This window comes from Labeo rohita, chromosome 25 (assembly GCF_022985175.1).
Source record: "Labeo rohita strain BAU-BD-2019 chromosome 25, IGBB_LRoh.1.0, whole genome shotgun sequence".
Lineage (NCBI taxonomy): Eukaryota > Metazoa > Chordata > Actinopteri > Cypriniformes > Cyprinidae > Labeo > Labeo rohita.
Genome location: NC_066893.1, coordinates 28,223,413 through 28,237,903, shown reverse-complemented (window position 1 = coordinate 28,237,903; position 14,491 = coordinate 28,223,413). Strand labels below are relative to the sequence as shown.

The window sequence follows — 14,491 nt, the reverse complement described above, 5'->3', positions numbered from 1 at the left end:
TATAGTGAGGAATAAAACTAAATTTTGGTGTATGTAAGTGCTGCTGAAGTGGAGGAAAAAAAAGTAATTTTGAGAAAACAGAGTAAATGTAAGTATTGTAAAAGGATAAAGTGCTATAAAAAAGCAGACAAATAGTATATGAATAAACCCTTCTATAAAACCCTTCAGAATATAGAGAGGAATAGACCTCTAAGTTTTGGTGTATTTAAGTGCTGCTGAAGTTGAGAAACAAACTAATTTTGAGAAAACAGACTTTAAAGATATGTATTGTAATTAAAATCTACAGATGCACATTAAAAAATGTCAATAAAATAATAATCAGGCAAATGATATATGAACAAACCTAACAGTAAAAACCTTCAGAATATAAAGATGAATACAACTCTTAAGTTTTGGTGTATGTAAGTGCTGCTGAAGTTGAGAAACTAATTTTGAGAAAACAGACTTTAAAGATATGTATTGTAATTAAAATCTACAGATGCACATTAAAAAATGTCAATAAAATAATAATCAGGCAAATGATATATGAACAAACCTAACAGTAAAAACCTTCAGAATATAAAGATGAATACAACTCTTAAGTTTTGGTGTATGTAAGTGCTGCTGAAGTGGCGAAAAAACTCATTTTGAGAAAACAGACTAAAGAAAGATATTGTACATGCTATAAAAAGTAGACAAACAGTACATGAATAAACCCTTCTATAAAAGCCTTCAGAATATAGAGAGGAATAAAACTCTACGTTTTGGTGTATGTAAGTGCTGCTGAAGTTGAGAAACTAATTTTGAGAAAACAGACTTTAAAGATAAAGATACTAAAGATACTTTAAAGATACTGTACATTAAATCCACAGATGCAAATAGATAAGGTGCTATAAAAATAGATGAATAATATATAAAAAAAAAAACCCTCAATAAAAAAACCTTTAGAATATAGAGAGCAATAAATTTTGGTGTATGTAAGTGCTGCTGAAGTGGAGAAAAACTAATTTCTTGAAAACTGCCTTTAAAAATAGGTATTATAAATAAAATCTACAGATACATAAAAATCAGGCAAATTATATATGAACAAATCTCTCAGTAAAAACCTTCAGAATATAGAGAGGAATAAAAACTAAATTTTGGTGTAAGTGCTGCAGAAGTGGAAAAACAAACTAATTTTGAGAAAACAGACTTAAAAGATAAGTGTAAATTAAAGTGCTATAAAAAAGTAGACAAATAATATATGAATAAACCCTTCTACAAAAACCTTCAGAATATAGAGAGGAATAAAACTGTAAGTTTTGGTATATGTAAGTGATACTGAAGTGGAGGAAAAACTCATTTTGAGAAAACTACCATTAAAAATATTGAAAACTACAGATATACATTAAGTGAGTGTGTGCGACGAACAACCATATAAGTCCAAAAAAACAAAAAATGAGATAACCATGTGACATTAATTGTATGTGTGAACTTTGTATACAGAAACAGTTTGGGGATATTTTCGCGCGACCAAGAGTCCGCATTTTAAACGTTAAAATAGCGTCACGCGGAAAAACCGTTTATGTCCACAAAGAAGAACGGAGATGCCGCTTGCTGTCATGTCCGCTTCGGACATTAAAAGGCAAAACCTCGGCAAAAAAAAGAGAGCTGACATGACCAAATGGAAGGACAGAGTAAGGAAGGCTTTGAGGGATGCTGGAAAACCATATTTGACTCAAAGAGGAGAACAAAAACCAGGGAAAAATCCACCCAAACTGCTGAGTGGAAGAACCGTATATGTGATGTGATCTCTCTCTCTCTCTCTCTCTGAACGCGCTAAACACCGCATAAACAGTTAACCTATCAAAATAAACCACATACCATATATAATAAAGCTGTATTCTTTCATATTTCCCGCCAGTACGGCAAGCAGAGTTTATTTGTTTATATATTTATTTATATCGTGAGATGGCGGAGCGCGAGAACAGTTTGAAGTAGTACATACACAGGTGCGCTGCGCCAGCTTTTCTAAATAAACGACAAGGTGCACTATTGGAGCTATCTAAACATACAAAAAGTGATCAAAGATATCCTGATATCTGACTAACTTGTTACAGTTATATTTGCGTGTAGCCTAGCCTACTGGGCGTCTACTATAGATCAGTCATGAATAGGTCGAAATGAAAGTTGAGAAAATTATGATATATCTTGTATACCTTATGATATGTTGAATAATATTTAGCTATGATGTATGTCTGCATTGTATTTATTGTTTTTATTTATTTATTTATTTATTGTCTTTTGTTAATAATTCATTGTTATTGCCTGTACTGTAAGAATGTCTATGTATTATACATTGTTCATACTGTATTTTCTGTTTTTAAATAATTATAATAATAATAATAATAATAATAATAAACTAGAAAGAAATGCTTAATATTAACCTGAAGTTTCTGTTACTGTATTAAAACTAAGATAAAGGAATCAGATCTTTAGTGGTTTAAAGTGATATGATGAACTGGAGTTATACTGTTATTCCACACTAACTGGACATATACCGTTCTTCCACATTTCAGAAATATAAATCACAATAACTTTTGATTTTTAATACTGACACTGAAAAATGTTATCTCCTTAGAATTGAGAAGCTTTTGTTGTCTATTTTCAAGTAAAATAAAAATATATAATATAATGTTAACAATCCAAATGAAAAAAATCTTATTACTCAAAATTTGAAAATATGGACTTGTATGGTTCTTCGTCTCAAGGCCTCAAGTATTCTCAATAAAATAAAAATTAGGTGAATGATATATGAACAAACCCCTCTGTAAAAACCTTCAGAATATAGAGAGGAATAAAACTGTAATTTTTTGTGTATGTAAGTGCTGCTGAAGTGGAGAAACAAACTCATTTTGAGAAAACAGACTAAAGAAAGGTATTGCACATAGATAAAGTGCTATAAAAAAGTAGACAAAACGTACATGAATAAACCCTTCTATAAAACCCTTCAGAATATAGTGAGGAATAAAACTGTAAGTTTTGGTGTATGTAAGTGCTGCTGAAGTGGAGAAAAAAAAAAGTAATTTTGAGAAAACAGAGTAAATGTAAGTATTGTAAAATGATAAAGTGCTATAAAAAAGTAGACAAATAGTATATGAATAAACCCTTCTATAAAAACCTTCAGAAAATAATATATGAATAAACCCTTCTACAAAAACCTTCAGAATATAGAGAGGAATAAAACTAAGTTTTGGTATATGTAAGTGATACTGAAGTGAAGGAAAAACTCATTTTGAGAAAACTGCCATTAAAAATACATTGTAATTGAAAACTACAGATATACATTAAGTATTCTCAATAAAATAAAAATCAGGTGAATGACATATGAACAAACCCCTCTGTAAAAACCTTCAGAATATAGAGAGGAATAAAACTGTAATTTTTTGTGTATGTAAGTGCTGCTGAAGTGGAGAAACAAACTCATTTTGTAAAACTGCCTTTAAAAATATGTACTGTCATTAAAATCTACAGATGCACATTAACAAATTTAAACAGAATAAAAATCAGGCAAATAATATATGAACAAACCTCTCAGTAAAAACCTACAGAATATAGAGAGGAATAAAACTGAGTTTTGGTGCATGTAAGTGCTGCTGAAGTCGAGAAACAAACTAATTTTGAGAAAACAGACTAAAGAGAAGCATTGTACATTAAGTGCCATAAAAACGTAGACGAATAATATATGAATAAACCCTTCTATAAAAACCTTCAGAATATAGAGAGGAATAAAACTCTAAGTTTTGGTATATGTAAGTGCTGAAGTGGAGAAACAAACTAATTTCTTGAAAACTGCCTTTAAAAAAAACACACTGAAATGAAAATCTATAGATGCAGATATATTAAGTGCAACAAAAGAAACTCCTTAGGATGTTTTCTCTAGTCTGAAAGAACACTTTATGAAAAGCCAAAAAGCCCAAAATCTCAAAACTGACCAGTGCATGAAAAAACGTTTTTGTCTGTAGTGTCTCGCCTTAAAGCTGCAAACACATGAAATTCGCAGATACATTTGCAAGAGTAAATCCTTCTCCAGACTTGTCGAATTGCCTCATTCACACTGACCCAGCGAGACCCATTTCAATTAAAATTTTATGATGTGGAACCACGAGTCCCTGCCGCTGCTTTCACTGCAGCTCATGCAGAAACACACGTCGAACAGAGAATCACGCTCACGGGGCCTTCGCTTCATTTTCTCCACAGGGTTCCTTCATGTGCTCAGAGTCTGCAGTGTTTACATGTGGAACGAAGTGGGGTTTTATACACGGTGAGGCGGTGCACCTCCTCAAAAATGTAATTTCATTGAATGCAAAAGGTAGTGACTTCATAATAACAGCAGAACAACAGTTAGAAGTAACAAATACAAGAGTATTTTTGTAGTTATGATCTTTAAATAAAAGTAAAACATTTATAAACACAAACATATTACATGAAACAAATGGACTAAATAAACAATTACATTGGACTAAATAAAAGCCTTTGGCACACGTCCCATTTGGAAGCTGAATTCACAAGCTGCTTCATATGCTCCTCTAAATATCACAAAAAATATTACACTTAATAGCTAAAAATATTAAATGTTCAAAAATAGCTAAGATACATATTTAAATGTGTCAAAAAAAATATATATACATATATATAAAAATTATATATATATACAAATTATATATATATATATATATATATATTTTTTTTTTTACAAATATTAACAAATAACAGTGTCTCATTGTATTTATGTATTTTTAAGTAAAATGTTTATAAAATGCGCAAACATTACTTTAACCATGTGAAATATGAATTAACAATGGATTTAATAAAAAATCAAATGTCCCAACTGGAAGCTGAATTCAAAAACTGCTTGCTTTCTGCATAATATGCCTCTCCAAATATTGAAAATATTATTAAAAATATTATTAAATCATATAAAAAAAATATTTAAATATATGTTAAAACACTTAAATGATTTTTAAAATTCAAAATATTATTTAAAAATATTAGCTGTACAACATTTAGATGTATAACACATAAAAGTGTATGATTACAAAAGTTAAAACAAAAAATTATAAAAATGCATACAATATACTTCAAACATGCGGAATGATGAATTTAAATTTGGAAGCTAAATTTCAAAGCCTTGTTGTCCCTTAAATTATTCAAAATGACATTAAAATGTTATATTTAAAAACAAATATTTCAAATAATTACATTTTTTTAAAAAATATTTAAAGTATATTAGCTGAACAACAGTTAGAAGTAACAAAAGTTTATTGCTCTAGATGATTCTTAAAAGTAAATAAAATTAACTGCAATATGGCATGGTTTAAAAAAATGTTGTTAATATAAACACAAACATATTTTAAACAATGACTTTCAAATTCAAATTAAATGAAAAGTGACTTTACATTGGACTAAATACAATTTGAAAATTTGTCCCATTTGAAAGCTGCCCCTTCAAATACTCAAAATATCATTAAAAAAATATTATAATTAAATAATATTTTAAAAATACATATATAAACATATGTAAAAATATATTTAAAATCACAAAATATACATTATATTAGGTGAACAATTAGAAGTTAAAAAAATATATTAATAATAAATTAATAAAATTAAACGTCCCATTTGGAGGCTAAAAGTCTAATGCCACACGCAGGGCTGCTGACGGCTGAGGAGGTGAAGTTTTAAATAAACACTGCCTGCGCCACATGAAGTCGAGGGCCGAATGTGTGAGACGGGAGGCTTGAGGTTTGATTAATGACAAGAAACGTGCGAACATGATGAAGTGAACATAAACACGGCTGAACTCTGCAGAACCTTCCAGAGCTCAGGAGCTCTGCTGGGAGGCGTTAGGAGATCTGGAGGTGCGTTTAGACCACCCGGATAATATAGCGCTCAACCAGGCTCGAACCGGGCTACGATTCAAAGCTCGACTGGGACAGCAGCCCAAGGAAAAACACACTTTACCGTGTTGTTTTTGGTCGACGGTACAGCATGGTATACTTTGAAGTACCTTAGAATACTATTTAGATAGCATGGTGCATGAGACTATGCGCCCTACAGTTTTTTTTTTTTTTTTTAATTAAATTATTATTATTAAATAAAAATTATTTGATAAAATAGAAATAATAAAAAGTATTGAAAATAAAATTTGAATAATATTAAAATATTTTTTAAAAATAAACAATATATTAGTTATGCATTTAAAAATTACAAAAAAAAAAAAAATCAGACTGTGAGCATATAATGTGCTTGTATGTTTCTCTCTCTCATCTCCCGTGTGGTTTAACAGTTTATTCCCTCTGCATTCGCTCCATAATGGAGGTTCTCTGCGATTTCCGTCAAGACAGGCCTTGTATCTGCAGCAGGGACCCCGGGGCCATTTCCACACTGTCACTTCCTGTTAGCCAACACAAGAAAAGCACAATTTCACACCCTCGCTGCTGGACAGGGAGGATCCTGCTCCCGCTGCTTAAACGAGGGTTTAGCGAAGACCGCCGGTGACAGCGAGAGCACGGATGCTGACGGGTTAATTACGCTGTCACCGCTTCAGGCAAAAGGGTCACGACGTTTGTCCAAGCATCTCGAGGCACTTTATTAGCCGCACACTTTTAATCTCTTACTCTGTAATGTCATCAAACCAACACAAACTCGCACTAACACACAATAAGTGTTTCATGTTCAAACTAAAACACTCTGAACGCTCATCTTATTATATTTTAAAAATAATTAAACAATATTTTAGATGTTTTAAAATATATTCTAAATATTTCAAACACAATTACATTCGTAAAATAATATTTAAATAATATTTTAAAAATAAATATTTATTTACAAATAATTTAAAAACATTTAAATAATATTTAAAAACACACACTTAAAAAAAATATTTTAAAATAATTTAAATAATATTTAAAATTATTCAAACTATACATACACATTAAAAACTCTCAAAATATCTCTTTTCATCTTTCCTAGATTTAATAAAAGTCCCACTGGATGAAATTAAATTTAAAAATTGCTTTATTTATGACATCAAATACCCCTCAATTATTAAAAAATATTATGAAATATATTATATAAATATTATAAAAATACATATCTAAATATATGTGAACATTTAAAAATACTTTTAAAACCTAAAAATATTCTAGCTGATATTAGCTGAACAAGAGTTAGAAGTAACAAATAAAAGTGTATGATTGTACAAAAAAAAAAAAAATACAAAATGCTTACTTTATATTTTAAACTTACAAAATGATTAGTTTACATTTAGAAGGTGAATTCAAAAGCTTTATTTATGACCGTGTATGTCCCTCAGAATATTGAAAATGTCAATAATTTAAAATAATTACATCTTTTTATTTTAGCTGAACAACAGTTAGAAGTAACAAATAAATGTGTATTACTGTAGATGTATGATTCTTAGATTTAAAAAAAATCTAAATAAAATATTTAAATAATATTTAAAATAAATAAAAATGTAAAAATAATTTAAAACACTTAAATAATATTTAATAATATAAAAACAAATATTTAAAAATATTTTACAATAATTTAAATAACATTTAAAATTATTCAAACTATACATACACATTAAAAACTCTCAAAATATCACTTTTCATAAAAGATATTTTATTTGTGACATCAAATACCCCTCAAATTATTAAAAATATTATTAAATCATTTTTAAAAATACATATATAATGTGTTTATATAATATAAATAAAATATTTAAATAATATTTAAAAATTAAATATTTAAAAATAATTTAAAACATTTAAATAACATTTAAAATTATTCAAACTATACATAGACATTAAAAGCACTCAAAATACCACTTTTCATCTTTCCTTCTGTAATCCTATCACTTTTCACACAGTCTCACGAAAAACACACTGAAAGCTAAGCGTATCATGTTCAGTCAAACTAAAACTGACTGAATGCTAGTACTGTACATTTTTCACCAGAGATGTTCAATCTGTTATTTCTAATACTCAAACAGTTTGTATCCCGAGGCAGTGCGAAAGCTAATCACGTTAGCTGCCTAATTAAACAATAATAGTGCAGTACTGAAGATACTCTACATAAGTTCCCAACCCGCGCCTGCGGACACTGTCGCTTTAAAATACCTCACAGTTCAATCAGCTGCAGGCAAGAGTCGACCTTTACGAAGATCCGGGATCAGGCGATCACAAAACACGCCTCAGATCAGAGTAAGACACGTGAAAAACATAAGCAGCACTAAATGCTCCAAAGAGACAAATGCGAGAGTCAGTTAAATGAAATGGCAATTATGGACATCAAACTAAATATCAAACATCATATCATACATAAAAAATATGAAATAATATTTAAATAAAATGTGATGATGTCGCTGCATACTAGATATATACAGGACAACAATAGGGGCAATTACACACAAACGCACACACACCTAATATGCAAATTCACACACAAAGGCTTTGCATTAACATGCCTTGGGCTAAAACTGACATTAACTACACAGTCAAGCCTTACAATCACACAAAGCTCAGATGATTCTGTACATTCTGTATAAAAAAAAAAAAAAAAAAAAAAAAATAAAAAAAATAATAATATATATATATATATATATATATATATATATATATATATATATATATATATATATATAAACTTGCTTTCAACATGAAACTATCTGCAAACAAATTTACAAATTTCTGCAATTAGTAAAATAAAATAAAATAAAATACACATTAATTAACATTAGGGTCAAGCCATATTAATTCATTTTTAAAATTTCAAACAAATAATATAAGATAATATAATATAATATAATATAATACACAGTAAACATTAATAGGGTCATTCCATTCTAATACATTTTTAACATTTATTTTTTTAACAATATTAGATGTATTTGATGCATTTTTAAATATTAAGAAAGTAACTATAGTCTTAAAAGAAATATACAAAATAAAAATACAAAAAAATAAAACAACAAAACAAAAAAAAAAACAAAATAAAATAAAATAAAATAAAAAATAAAATAACATTATTTAGGATTGGTTTATGAAAATAAACCACAAAACTGCAGTTTGATAAATAAATAAATAAATAAATGAATAAAATACATTTTGGTTAAAAAGAAAGAAAAAAGAAAAACTTGCTTTTATCATGGAACTATTTTCAACCAAATGTACTAATGCAATTAGTAAATACAAATGTACTACTATAATATAATATAATATAATATAATATAACATAATATAACATAGTATAATATAAGATAATATAATATAAAATAATATAATACAGGGCTCAAATCTAAGGATTTTTTCTACTGGCCCGTGATTCAACTTTTACTTGCCCGGTCAAAATTTTCACTGGCCCTGCCACAAAAAAAACAAAAAAACAAACAAAAAAAACAATAGTTGCTGTTAACATTGTTTTGACCCATGTTCTCTTTTATTTTAATAAATACACTTATATGACATAAAAATTTTACATACCAATTAAATTGTACAATTCTCGATTTCAATTTCGATATCACAGCAAAACCTACCAGCCTAACAAATATTAAGTTCAAACAATACTTGTTTGTTCAAAAATTATTTTATTACCATTACTTTATTACAAATGAAATGATGCTTAGGGAAAAACAGCAGACGGACTGAATGAACGAAATTCAGTCTCTGCCAGCAGGTGGTGGTTATGGACTAATGATACAACGTTTCCCTGGTTATCGCTGTAAACAAAGCAGCGCAGTGATTATAAACGCAACTTTAAATGCACAATACAGAGGCAAATGAAAAGAAAAGGTCATGTAACCCTTTCTTAACCCTCTGGGGTCTGAGGTGATTTTGGGGCCCTTTAGATGTTTAGACATGCCCTGACATTTGTGCTTATTTCAACTACTTATAACATACTACTGGCCAACATATAATTTTTTTGTATTCAGCACAAACAGTGCTACAATATGTGAGCAAGATGGATGTACATGTTTGCATTTTTTAGAAAAAAAAATATTATGCATGGTTAGTAAGTTTTAGGAAAATAAATGTAGCTGAAATAAAGCCATAAAACTCATACTGAATATCCCTGAGCAAGGCTTTTGAGTAATCACTCTTGTAGGCTAGAATATTTACTTCAAAATGATGTGAAAATGATCGTGCTTACTCTTTCACAGAAAAACAATATATTGATGTAAATTTTCTAAGACATGTTTTGAGATAGAAACAGTCCGTTCCACTCAGAGATACATTCATATAAACCCCGTTTCATTATTTAGGATATTACTTCCAATATTTCGCGCATTGTGAACTGTGATCTTGCTCTGCCCGCTAACGCTTCCTTTTTGCATTCGTCTTCAGCGTCTCTGGCCTCTGTTAACGGATGTTTAAAGAGTTCGTAATATTTCCACACACATGACATTTTGAAAACACTGCATGCAGTTTGTGTGCAAGCCCGGAACAGGGATCGGTTGAAATATGTCCTATTTATCGGTGCATCTGTACTCCACTGTATCAATTAAATATAGATTAATCATTGTCAAAGCTACAAAGTTACTCATCAAGACGGATATTTGACATACGTTTGTAGGCTATCTGTTCGTAAGAGACACGTCTCTCTGTGATCGCTTGAAATTTCAACAAATAAGACATAAAAACACGAGCAAATGATAAACTTTCGTGACAGGGTGTACTAATGCAATTAGTAAATACAAACATACTACTAATATAACATAATATAATATAATATAATATAATACAACTAATTATCATGAAGGTCAATCCATACTATTATATTTTTAACATTTCAAGTTAAATAAGTCATTTTATATATAAGAAAGTAAATATAGGCTTAAAAGAAATATAAATATATATAAAAAAAAATATTACAAATATAAATAAAATAAAATAAAATAAAATAAAAATTAAATATACATTAATTAATATTAGGGTCAATCCATACTAATACATTTTTAAAACTTTAAACAAATAATGTAATGTAATAAACAGTAAACATTAATTATCATTAGGGTCATTCCATTCTAATACATTTTTAACAGTTCAAGTTTAAAAAAAAAGTAATTTTAGATGTATTAATGTACATGTATTATTATTTATTAGATGTATTTGATGTATTTTTAAATATTAAGAAGGTAAATATAGTCTAAAAGAAATATACAAAATAAAACAAAAAAATCAAATCAAATCAAATCAAGTATCATTTAGGACTGGTTTATGAAACTAAACCACAAACTGCAGTTTGATAAATAAATAAATAAATAAATAAATAAATATTTTGGTTTAAAAAGAAAAAAGAAAAACTTACTTTCACCATTGAACTATTTGCAACCAAATGTTCTAATGCAATTAGTAAATACAAATGTACTACTATAACATAAAATAACATAATATAACATAATATAATATAATATAATATAATATAATATAATATAATATAACAGTAATTATGATGAAGGTTATGATGAAGTTAAATAAGTCATTTTAGATATAAGAAAGTAAATATAGGCTTAAAAAATATAAATATACAAAAAAATAATATAATAAAAATATAACAACATAATAATAATAATAATAATAATAATAATAAAATAAAATATGCATTAGGACAGGTTTATGAAACTAAACTGAAAAACTGCAGTTTGGCAAAGCATCACGACTGACAGCTCCTGTCATCTGATCCCATCAGGGCCCATTTGTTTCATATCAGCTAAATAATCACAGCCCAAAACATGTCCAAAGACAGATGTTTCTTTGCGTAATCGAGAAATAATGGGAAAAATCACTCCATTATTTCTGTCAAGTGTGTTTGTTCTGGAGCGTAAAGTGAACGTAATCATTCAATCAGTCAGAGTTCAGAGAATCAGGATTCAGCTTTGGCGTTTTTGCCATTCACATCAACAGTCCTGCCGTAAGACAAAAGTAGAAATGTCCTGTGTAGCCCCTCAATTAATATGAGCCCATAAAACTGCACATATGATTATGAAATAATTATGAAGTATGAAAACATACATTAGTACAGCACACTAGAGCTGATCATATGAAAAACACACTGACATTCTAATGACAGACTGAAGACAGACAAAAGCAGAAGTCTGAAGGTTCGTTTGGACTGAATTAATAATTAATGGTTTTGTTTAAATGTTCAGTTCTTAGAGAAGTCAAACATCTGTTCTGCTTTACGAGAGGAACTGCTGCGCACACAAACACGCAGATATACCAGGCTAAATGAGGCTATATCATCGATTTCTATTGTTCTATTGTATTGTTTATAATTAACTACTGTTATATAAAGCTACTTATGACTAATGAAAGACAAACCTACAGTATCCCTAAAGAAAATGTTTGGTTTAAAGAAGTAAAAACTCATTTTACTTTTGTAATGTGAATTACCAAGCGAAATAGAATATTTAATGAAAGAGTAAAGGTGGGGTGGGGCTTGATTTTATCTATAAGGACTTGATTGGATGGAGTAAAGTGGGTGTGTCTTACATTTACATTTGCACCTATGTAATTATTACACTACTGGTTAACAACAGTAACCCACACGACCTAGGTGATGACAGAAGAAAAGACTGCATATTGAGGAAACATCATTAAAAAAGATTTAAAAGAGAATAAAAGAATAAAATACAATATGAAAATCTATAAAAATCATAAAATAAGTTGCAAACAAATAAAACATAAAATATAAAACGCATTTTACAACATAATACATACATAATATAAAAATGGAAACAAAAAAAACCTATAATTTATATTATAAAAAATATATTTTAATAAGACATTAAAAAACAAATATAAATAACTATATAAAAATAAAAATAAATATATTAAGGAAAAAAAAAAAACCCATACAAAATAATAAAATAGACATATATAAACTATGCAATAATGTAATACAAAAAGCAATCAATATAAAAAGTTAAAAATAACAATTTAAAGTAACATAAAATATATACAGTACTAGAATAAAAGAAATATAAAGTACTACATTAAAAATGTACTAATTAATAAAATTACATATAAAATTAACTAATTAACTAGCTATTTTGCTGTGGGTTAACAGCCTCATAGAAAAATGTGCTCATAAATTTAACAAAAAAATAAATAAACTGACTATCAAAACTTGTACTTTATTTGTTAATCATTTCTAACTTCAAGGACGTCATTAAGCTAGGATTTGTCACACGGAGAAACTTGAGGAGACAGACACACACACACACACACAGAAATCTTTCTTACATATCTAACCAAATGAGATCTGTCTGTATGTGTGTGTGTGTGTGTGGGTTCACTGCAGATGTGGTTAAATGATGACAATGACATACAATCGCAGCAATTTGTACGATCATCTAAAATTCTGATCTCATTTATGCTGCTCTGCAGATGAAACTCAATCGCACACTCAAGATTCCCTAGAGACCGACAACAAAGGAGGAGAGAGAGAAACAGACAGACATGTCACAGAGACATTTTTTGTGCTTCTTAATGTCAATCTGAAGAGCTCCGCCCACTGTGGAATCTCAGTGGTCCATAATCCTGCTTTGAATATTAAACATCTAATATGTGGCTAAAAATACTGGTAGTGATTGTCAAAGACAAAGCAAAGAATTTCCACTTTCAGTGACAATAATTCCTGAAATGCCACAGCACTGAATGTTCACTACAACATGCACAGATTGATAGTTTAACCATTTAACTGACCAACTAACTGCTGGTTAGATAAGTTTGTGCAAACTGTCTAGCCGCCTTAATTGGCCTGTCAAACTGTCTGTTCATTAAGAGAACCGCCCACCCTAACACATCATCTGGGATCAGTAAACATTTCCCTAAAGTTCTTCTAACGTTTGCTGAACGTTTTGAAGGGGCTCAGGGTTATTTTAGTATGTTGCTATGCAGTTGCTAGGGTGTTCAGAGTGGTTACTGGGTCACTAGGCAGTAGCTAGGGTGTTCAGATGGTCACTGTGCAGTTGCTACTGTGTTTTGAGTGGTTATTGGGTTGCTAGGCAGTTGCTAGAGTGTCTGGGTGGTTGCTAGGCAGTGCCCAGGGTGGTCAGGGGGGTTACTATACAGTTGCGAGGGTGTCCAGGTGGTTGCTATGCAGTTTTTAGGGTGTTTGGGTGCTTGCAATGCAGTTGCTAGGGTGTTCTGAGTGGTTATTGGGTTGCTATGCAGTTGCTAGGGTGTCTGGGTGGTTATTGGGTTGCTATGCAGTTGCTAGGGTGTTATGAGTGGTTATTGGGTTGCTAGGCAGTTGCTAGGGTGTTCTGAGTGGTTATTGGGTTGCTATGCAGTTGCTAGGATGTCTGGGTGTTTGCAATGCAGTTGCTAGGGTGTTCTGAGTGGTTATTGGGTTACTATGCAGTGGCTAGGGTGTCTGGGTGGTTATTGGGTTGCTATTCAGTTGCTAGGGTGTTCTGAGTGGTTACTGGGTTGCTAGGCAGTTGCTAGAGTGTCTGGGT

The 14,491-nt window shown here is 29.7% G+C and overlaps 1 protein-coding gene across 9 annotated transcripts in view; it reads right to left on the bottom strand.

The window, feature by feature from the left end:
* The window catches only part of myo9ab (myosin IXAb), a 156,725-nt gene that overhangs the window by 65,799 nt on the left and 76,435 nt on the right, over positions 1–14,491 (bottom strand). The gene's annotated exons all lie outside the window — the stretch shown is intronic.